The sequence below is a fragment of the Temnothorax longispinosus genome, unplaced genomic scaffold (assembly GCF_030848805.1).
Source record: "Temnothorax longispinosus isolate EJ_2023e unplaced genomic scaffold, Tlon_JGU_v1 HiC_scaffold_20, whole genome shotgun sequence".
Classification (NCBI taxonomy): domain Eukaryota; kingdom Metazoa; phylum Arthropoda; class Insecta; order Hymenoptera; family Formicidae; genus Temnothorax; species Temnothorax longispinosus.
Window position 1 is genome coordinate 15,899 of NW_027270014.1, and position 10,466 is coordinate 26,364.

The window sequence follows — 10,466 nt, forward strand, 5'->3', positions numbered from 1 at the left end:
GATCTACGTAATTAACTTGTTCTAATTCATTCTTACCGATCGCTCATTACATGCCCCTTTTCTCCGCATTTGAAACAGGTACCTTTCTCTCTCTTAGGCGACTTACAGTCCTTAAACAAATATCCAAACTTGCAATTGTAGCACCGTATTTTAAACTGTGACGCACTTGACTCCGTCGACGCATCATTTCCCTCCGACACCTCGTATGAGACCGCACGTCCTTCTGCTCCTTGTTCTTCTACTTCAGCTCTCGTTCCGGACGACTTTTCTCCTCATCAGGTTGACACTTTCAAACGCCGTTAGCAGCTCGTCTTTCGATGCGAACTGTTGAAGCTTTGCTTGATTACGTAACTGCAAACTTGATATACCCTGTGACGTTGCACGATGTGCACGTCACATTCTTCGTCACTCAAACCTTTGTATTGCGCGCGTACCCGCTTATCGTCGAGTTATCATGTTTTTCGTTTAGCTATTAGTTACAGGAGGAAGCGGTCGGGCGGCCCGAGTAGGCCGGGTGGCGCCATCCGCCGGTGCGGGGAAGCGCCCCAAAATTATAGGAGGCCGCGAAGCGGGCCCGCCACGATCGTCACTGTTGGGCCGATCTCGAGCGTGCGTGGATGTCCGGCGAGGAGTCCTGAGGGTGTATTAAGCGAGGGCGGCGGCCCTAAAAGCCCACTAAGAAGGAAGGATCGAGGACCACGAGAGGGTTGTAAACGACCTGCAATCCCGAAAGTAAGGTAACGGGGCCAGCGAGGCGGAACGTCGAGTACCGTTTCACGTATCGTATTTCGTATTTGGAGATGTGCGTAGGATCGCTTCCCGACCTACGCACTAATGTCGTGAATCCCTCGGGATTCTTGCTTCGATCATTTTTACGGGTCTGACATATCCCGCCCGCTGCTACCCCGTGAATAGAGTAAAAGGGGGGTCCTTTTCCGCTCGACTCGACAATCCGGTGTATGATTGCGTGTGATAGTGTCGGCGTACGACGTGGCGGCCTTGCCACGCGTCACGATCCTTGCGAGTGTTATGTGATTATGCGGATCGGCTCAACAGTCACCCGAGGATTAGTTTCGCGCTTCTGTTAATCCGAGGGTTTATTTCGCGTTTCCGGTAGTCTTAAGGTGCGTGTCCACCTGCGAGTAAAACTCTCGAGAGTAGCTCTCGAGATTGATTCTGACACTGTCCATTTGAGAGTAATTTTTCTGACATTGTACTCTCGCGAGCATCTCGTGAGAAGCCAGAGAGTATTCTTTCGGAGAGTTCTCTCAAAACCGTGTCCACTTACGTACTTTTTTAGTCGATCTCTGAGAGTGGTGACATCATAATGTCTCGTAAACGAAAAAACTTGCGGCTACTATAATGGCTAGCATTATTTTAAAAAGAAAAGGGTGTTAAATAACAACAAAAAGACCTTCTGGGTCAAGCAATGGATTGATCGCAGGTGCCGGATCTGCTCTAATTATTGATAGCTTAAGATTGAAGACTCCCAACAATTAAAAGTTTCTGCAGACTTACAAATTGTGAAGTGGAATACATAGTGCGATATTATTATTTAGTTTTCAGTTTGCGAAATACCTTGATGTTAGATTTTTATATGTAAATATTTAATAATTTTATTTTCTTTTTTTTAATGTAGGTACTTAATTCGCGATGTAAAAATGTATTTACTTTCAGCACTGTAAACTACAGTGTAACTATTATAAAACGTGCAAACTATGTAAAACTAAAATGTAACTAATTATTGACTAAGTAATTAGAGAATGTATTAAAAATATTCTTATCTAATTCTTTAAATTATGAATTTTTTTCGCACTTTATTCGCAAAACATAAAAATTTAAAAATTTTTTTATTTCTGTCACAGTAGTTATAAAGTATCGTATTCTACAATAGTACATGATTTCCGCATTATTCAATAAGTTCCTTTGTGTCATCAAAGGAACAAACTTTTGCCATCTCGGTTTTTACTCTCAACATGTAGCTCTCAAAATACGAACAGCGTTCGAGTTTGGCGAGTTGATCTCCGAGAGTAAAATAACGTTGTGTCGATTTGCGAGTAGGTCTTAACAAGTTCGCTCGCCGAGAGTTGCGATTCATTCTCCGTTAGGTTCTCTCATGAGTATGTCCATTTGCTAGAATCAATCTCGAGAGCTACTCTTGAGAGTTTTACTCGCAGGTGGACACGCACCATTAGTGTTTCGTTAATCGCAAGCCTCGCGTCCACGGTGGCGTGAATCTCGTCCGTGCATTCATTCTGGGGCGTATCGGCACGTAGACCCGTTAATTACCGCGCCCGGTGCTTCGAGTGTGAGGCGACGGAGTAACGAGTCGGGGGTGTGCATTTCGGATTATTCCGTTTACCGTTCCGCTTTTTGGTCTTAGAGTTCCGTTTACCGTTTAGAGTTGCGTCCCTTCGGGTGGAGATATCACGCGCCCCGGAGTGTATCGTGCGGAAGTATCACGCGCTCGCGGAGTGGACCGAGGAGCGAGAAGAATCGTACCCCGTATATTGCGTGTACTCTTTCGTTACGATTGCGCGTATCCTTTCGTTTACGGGTATTATTCCGTGCGTTAGCCTATATGGTCGCATTCCGTATATGATTTTGATATTAGTGTTCGCGCTCCTGTTAAGCTCTATTACTGCGTTTCACGTAGATTCTTTCTTGCGTATATTATTTCGTCGGCGTATATTATTACTTTTCGCGTATTTCATAGCGTAGATTATTTCTTGCGTGTATTAGTGCGTCGGCGTATATTATTACGTTTCGCGCATTTCATCGCGTAGATTGTTCCTTATTGCTAGTACAAGTTACCCGTACGTTTTTCCGGGAATATTATTTCTGCGTCCGAGTTCATTTATACCGCGCAGACCCTTCGAAAGACCTTACGTGGTCGATGGATTGCGATTGATCGCGGCGAATATTTCGCTCGCGTCCTGCAAGTTGTAACGCAATTATCAAGCTTCCTCTTATATTATATTTTGATTTACATGTTACTTGAGTGCTTTCTTTTGTGTTTGTCTTTGCCTCACCACGGTCAAACCCCTCCGCCTTCGGCCTATGTAAGAACCACGACCCTCTACCGAAAATCCTGAGCAGTCGTTGCGATCGGCCAGAACGGGTGTATCTTGACTATTGAATTAAGAGTTATATCGATAAGGAGAGTTTGTTTCGGATCTATGTAGAGTTCATGTAGAGTACTTTTCGCGGGTTAGAGTAAACGGTGGTGTGGCCGTATCCACACCTGGCGCCCAAAGTAATTTCGTATCGCTTTCGAGATCCGCTCTGCCACCCGATCATAGATTTGCTACGCGATTCAGCCCCGCCTCACGGCCCGGGGAAAATCATATAGATAGCCCGGGAGGTAGCGACACAAAAGTGTCAGCGATTTGATTAGTCTTGGAACAAAGTAATTTCTCTTGTTTTAATAGTGTTGTTGATGAAATGCAGAGTCTGGCTGCGCTGTCTCGCTGGAATGGGCGTTGCGGCGCCTTTGATCTTGTCGAAAAAACACTTATGTTGGAAGAATTTGATTAGTGCTGAGCTTTTATATATTTATTGTTTTTTGTATAAAAAAATGTTTTAGAAGAGTCTGGCATGCAACTGACACTGGAAAATGAGTCTGGCATCCTCCCAAAGTCGTTGTAAAAAGTCGATTTGTAGAATCATTTGATTAGAGCTGTAACTTGTCAAGATGGTAGTTTAAATATATAAAATTATAAAAAAATAAGTCTGGCTACTTGTACTGGCTGGAAAATTGGTCTGGCACCTCCTTTAAAGTCGTCTGCACGAGCGCGCCGCGCGCCGGTAGCTCGTTGCCCGCATATCTCTGGATATTATTTAACACTTTATTCATGAAAAATAAATTTGTTAGAGCTGAAATATAATAAGATAGCAGTTTTAATGCACAAAATTATAAATGCATTAGTGTGACTGTTGATCGGAAAAGCAATTTGGCAGTCTCCTTAAATATTGTCTACCTGAGTACACCGGCTGTTTGTAGCCCGCCGAAAAACAGAGAAAGTTTTACTCTCTCTGTTTTTCTGCCTCTCTCTCTCTCTTTCTGTCTGTTTTTCTATTTCTTTCCTTGCTTACATTTTGTTTTTCGAAGTTTCCTGTGAGATGTATCGATCAGTAGAGACTGAGTACTGTATCGTGTAATACGCCGTGTTATTATTTGCAAATAATGGCTTCAGTTAACAAGTTTTGCGTGATTTGCAAGTCAGCAAAAGGTAAAATCAATGTGTTTACGGATGCAACGTTGACAAAATGCAAGGAAATTTTGGATATTCGAAAAGCAAACAAATTGAAGTTTGCAGATGTTGTATTACCAACGATCGTCACGGACATTCATTGCTATCATTTGCAATGCTACAGAAATTTTACTGCTTTAATGAGCAAGTACAGAGAAAAGACATCTACATCACAGCCATGTACATCTATGGACATAGTAAGTATAGACTGAGTATTAAGGAGTGGAGGTATAAGTGCACGTAGAAAATAGAAAAGAGACACTCTTTTTCGAGACCGTTCGTTCTCTCTCCTTCCACGGGAACGTTTCTCTCTATTGCGTGCGAACGAGAGAGAAGGAACGGTCACGCGACTTCTACGTGAACCTATACCCCCACTCCTCAAATAAAGGCATACGCTCGATCTAAATATATTATGTCTATGTGTACATTACAGACACCAGAAACAAGTGAATCTGTATCAGAACCACCATCAGAATCTACTATTGGTGAATCAATAGCACAGCCATCAGCATTTACAGTGGACCCATCGTTTACAGAACAGTAAGTGAACATTTTTATATATAACTTAAAAAAAAAATTTTTGATTTTCAAAATCTTTAATAAAAATTTAAATTATAATTATTAGATTTATTAGATGTAATTTATTAGTAATTTTTCATTAAAAAATGTAATTTAAAAATTTTATTTTTGCATTTTTATGTAGTTAATTTATACTTTTGTATATCTTATTTTTTTCACTGATATTTTATTTCAAATATTTTTCTGAATAGTTTTGGTTAAAGCGTTCACAAATATTTCAAAATACATTTAAAATGTAGTTATAAAGCTCGAAAATATATACTAACATTTTATTATCTAAATAACATTTATTTTTTCAACTGTTATACATGAAATATATTTTTTTCAGTGAAAGTATTGTCGAACAAAGTACGGAAGATAAAGCTTCAATTAAAAGTATGGAGGTAGGGGAGACACCTCAGAATATTATATGTTTATTTTGCAATAAAAATCGAAAAGTATATAAATCTCGAGATCAAGCATTGTATTCATTAGGAGAAAGCGCTATTGAAATTATTAAATCTAAAGCAACAGATGCAGAAGATATATCGATGCTCCAAACAATTCGTGAATTTCAATGTCAAAATGCAGAGATGTTCTATCATTCAATTTGTAAAGTTTTATATGAAAATAAATGTAGAAATTTATGTCCAAAAGAACAGACAGAGTGGCATTTAACAAGAGATGAGCATAAAAATGCTTTTACAGAATTATGTGTTTTTATTAAAAAAAATATTATTGACAAAAAACAATGTTATTTGCTAAATACGTTATATACATTATATACTGAAAATTTAAAAAATAAGTTTGCAGCAGGCTTTCAATCATCATCAAATCTATTTTCTACGAAACATTTGGAACAAAAAATATCTGACACTTTTCCAAGAAAGATTAGAATAGTAATCGTGAACCGAAAAAAAATTGTTAAGCCATATGAAACACACACAATGTTACAACAGGAGGATGTTATATCTCTACAAGAATGCGACATGATTCAGGAAGTAGCACTTCTTTTGAGAAACAAAATCAAACAAATACAAAAAAGTAAAATTTCAAATACAGTTAGAGCAAATGACATTATACAAGGAGAATGTTCTATTCCAAAAGAGCTTAATGATTTTTATTCCATTCTACTCAGTGGCAATAACGTTCGACGTAAGCGAAATCCACATTGCCAGCGATTGGCAAATTCTTTTTCGCAAGATGTGATTTATGCTGTTTCGAATGGTCACATAAAAACATCAAAACACCTTTGCCTTGGCATGGCATTGAAAAGTATTACGAATAGCAAAAAGGTCGTTAATATTATTAATAAATACGGGCACTGCGCAGGATATACTACTATAGAAGAATTGGAAACTGAAGCGACATTTACATCGACTAATGAAGCACAAGTTTGTCCAGAAGATATAGTAAAAAGACCAGGCTTATGCACAGGAGTAGCTTACAATAATTTCGATAGATTTGTTGATACAAGCACCGGAAAAGATACTTTACATGACACCGTGGGAATTATATTTCAAGACATCCAGATGCATGAACATAATGTTGACGATGTACCCTCAGACACTTTTGAAATAGATAATGATAGTAGTACTGATATGCCAACATGCTCCACTAATGCACAAGTAGCACGGAAAAAAAGAAGAAGTTTTGATGCCATAACTGCAGAATTACCATCTTATTCAAAAAAATTACACTTAAACCAAACATTATTACCTCTTAACGATGTCAGGCGTCTCTCAATTTCAGATAATTTGGATACCGTAAAAAATGTATATCTTTCATGGGTACTTTGTCATTATTTACAAATTCCCAACATACCTATGTGGGTTGGATTTTATAGTTTTATTTATAAAGATAAAACTGCAACTCAAAAAATATCCTATTTAACAACTATTAATTCATCGCCGACAAGTATACCTGTCGTTTTACATACAATGCAGCAAAGCCAAAAAATTGCAGATGAGTGCGGAGAGACATATATACAAATTACATACGACTTGGCTATTGCTAAGATCGCCCTTCAATTACAATGCACAGAAGCTCCACGACTAGATAATGTTTTTATACACCTAGGTTCTTTCCATATAATGATGGCTTATTTTAAAGCTATAGGGAAATTTATCGATAATTGTGAATTGACAAACATCATGGTCGATTGTGAAATGTTAGCAAGTGGCTCAGTTAGTGGTTTTTTAAATGGAAAACACTTTAATCGATGCAAAAGATTACACCCAGTAATTTCTCTAGCTTTACAAATGTTACACTTTGAAAGTTTTTTAAATAAATTCAATGTAATAATTAGCAATCATGTAAAAGATTATCTTATTCAATTCAAACAAAATCAAGTTGTGACTCCAGCTATAACTGACGAAGAACTTTTGCAATTACTCGAAAATTATAAACAGTATGAAAAAAAAAACAATGAACGGTGAGCATGGTAAAACAGCACAGTATTATATGATTTATATAAGACTTGTAGACTATTATTTAATGCTAAATACAAGTATTAGAACTGCAGATTTAGAATTATTTAAGTACATTTTGCCTAAAATAGGAAACTTGTTTTTTATTTTCAATCAACCGAATTACGCTCGCTATATTGTTAAATATCATGACAATTTATTAAAAGTTGATGAATCTTATCCAGGACTGAAAGAAGTTTTACAAAAAGGTTCTTTTGGTGTTAAGAGAACAAAGAAAGGTTTCTCAAGACAGCCAGTAGATTTAACATTAGAGCAAACAATAAACGCGGACGCTGCCAGCAAATTAACCGGTATCATTTACAATACGAATTCTATTGCAGCTCGGCAACGCTGGTGTTTAAATCATAGTTTTAGATCGAAAATTATTACGCATGTTTTGAATGAAGTTGGCTTGAAAAAAAGTCAAGATATTACTGAAGATTTAAAAAGAAATAAAATTAAACAAAGCACTTTACAAATTCAAAACTTCATAAACAGAATTAATCAGAATATCAATCCTTTTCAAACAGATTTACAAAAAAATTTTTTATATAATATCTCAAGTGGGCAGGCTACAACCGATAGTATAGCACATTTTTTATTAAATGTTGAAATAAACGGACAAGAATTACGTGAAAAATTTATTGAAGGATGTGCATTAAATGAAAAACGATTTATGCAAACAATTAAACAAAATAAAATAATGACATTTACAGATACAATAAAAAAAAAAGAAAGTTGCAATAGGTGGAAAAGTACAAGAAATACGAATGCAAAGAGACTTGTTTGGCCATCTTCTGGGTATTGCACTTAAAAACAAAGTAGATCTTGAAAAAATTTTTTCTTATCCATTGACGCCAATACCTTTTTCTCTGTGTCACATCGACGGAACGATTTGTAAAACTGATAAGTCAGCTCTGTTAAAATGTTTAGAAAAAGAAATTAAATCAGAAGAACCAACATACACACATGTAGCTATTTTGAATGGTTTTTTTCTGTTGCATCGCATGAAGGAAATTCCAGTTACGTTTAGTAAGATTTCACAAAAAATTTCAACAATGGTTACGTCATACAATGCACCAAAAATAATTATAGTTTTTGACCGTTATTTTACGCCTTCCATTAAAGATAATGAACGTGCTTTGAGAGGTAGCTCAGAAAACTGTATGTATGTTATTTCTGGTGGTAATCAACAGCGGCCTGCAGATTTTACCCGAGAGCTCAGAAATGCACACTTTAAAAATGCGTTAGTAAACTTTTTAATTGAAAATTGGACAAATGATGAATTGGCACCGTTCATTGGTTCTAAGGTGATTTATTTAAATTTTGATTATTGTTATGAATATAGAGTAGAAAACAATAAAATTATAAGAAATATTTGTGAAGATCTGTCATGTCCCGAACATGAAGAAGCTGACACTAAAATAATTTATCACGTTTGTAACATTAATTACTATTCAAATGTTTTGATAAGATGCTTCGATACGGATATTCTTGTTATTATGCTAGGAAATATGGATAATCTAAAAAATGATAATATTAAAATCTGGATTGAACTTGGTGTGTCAAATACGCAAAGATTTATAAATGTAACTGAATTATATAAGTCACTTGGTAAAAACATTTGTAAAGCTCTGCCTGGATTCCATGCATTCACTGGGTGTGACTACAATCCTGCTTTCTTTAGAAAAGGAAAAAAGCGTCCTTTAAGTTTTTTATGCAGCTCTGATATATATCAAAAAGCCTTTGCTAATTTAGGAGATCTTGAAAACAACGATTCAACAAGTGTATTTAAAATTTTAGAAGAATTCACTTGCAGAGTTTACGGAATAAACAAAATCAACACCGTTAATGAATCGAGATACACAATGTTTATCAAAGCTTATTCATGTAAAGATTCAAATGAAGAATTGAAAATCTGCACCAAAAACTTTGATGCGTCAACTATACCTCCATGTCAATCCGAATTAAAGCAACAACTTTTGAGAGCGTCATACATCGCAACCATTTGGAGAAATGCTTATTTGCAGCATATGACAAATTTGTCTCCGATTGAGAATGGCTGGAAAGAAGTTGACGAAAAGTACGAGTTTACTTGGTTCGAAGGAATGCAACTGCCCCCGTTCGTGAGCGATATATTACTTGAATCAAATGAGGAAGAAAATGAAGGTATATTTCATAAAATTATTTTATTTTAAATAAATGCAAAATTAATTTTGAATAAATAAACTAATAATAAAGTTATAATAATAATGCAACAAATAATTTGAAATTAATAAAGATACTTATTATTATAATAACTAATTATTCATTTATAATATTATAATATTTTAGTTTATAAAAATATAAAGAATTTTGGTTTCAATACTGTTAATAAATCTTTAATCATGACTTTAGAAATATGATTTTAAGATAATAATTATTTTTTTGCAAATAAAACGAGTTAATTAGTTTAGTTCGTAAAAGTTTGTTTTTATCGCAGCTTATTAAAATCGTGTAATTTTAATATTATAATAAATTCAACTGAATCATTTTCAGATCATGAACGTACTCAATCAAAGGAAATCGAAGAAGAATTCGATGACGATACCGACAACACCGAGCTCACCAATGACAATGAAAGTTCATCAGAAATTGAAAGTTTAATTACAGATTATCCATGAATAAATTAATAATTTTAATAAATAAAATTAATTGATTTTTTATACTTGCATAATGTTGACTACTTTAAAATATAGTTTTATTTTTAAATTACTTTATTTCTGATTATTACATAATTAATTACACATCATTCCACTACTAATAAGCACGAAATCGTTTACGTTTTTCCTTTTGAACAAGTAAAATCTTTTTCAATGAGTAATGCGTTAATAATATTTAGAGATATGGCGGGCAACGAGCTACCGGCGCGCGGCGCGCTCGTGCAGACGATTTTAAAGGGGGTGCCAGACCAATTTTCCAGCCAGTACAAGTAGCCAGACTTATTTTTTTATAATTTTATATATTTAAACTACCATCTTGACAAGTTACAGCTCTAATCAAATGATTCTACAAATCGACTTTTTACAACGACTTTGGGAGGATGCCAGACTCATTTTCCAGTGTCAGTTGCATGCCAGACTCTTCTAAAACATTTTTTTATACAAAAAACAATAAATATATAAAAGCTCAGCACTAATCAAATTCT

General features: G+C 35.5%; 1 long non-coding RNA gene across 1 annotated transcript in view; it reads left to right on the forward strand.

Moving 5' to 3' along the window:
* The first annotated feature begins 636 nt into the window (after nt 1-636).
* Nucleotides 637-10,466, forward strand: part of LOC139823859 (uncharacterized) — a 315,960-nt gene continuing 306,130 nt past the window's right edge. The window contains exon 1 of the long non-coding RNA XR_011734917.1: nt 637-737. This is a non-coding gene — a long non-coding RNA (uncharacterized lncRNA). The remainder of the gene's footprint in view (nt 738-10,466) is intronic.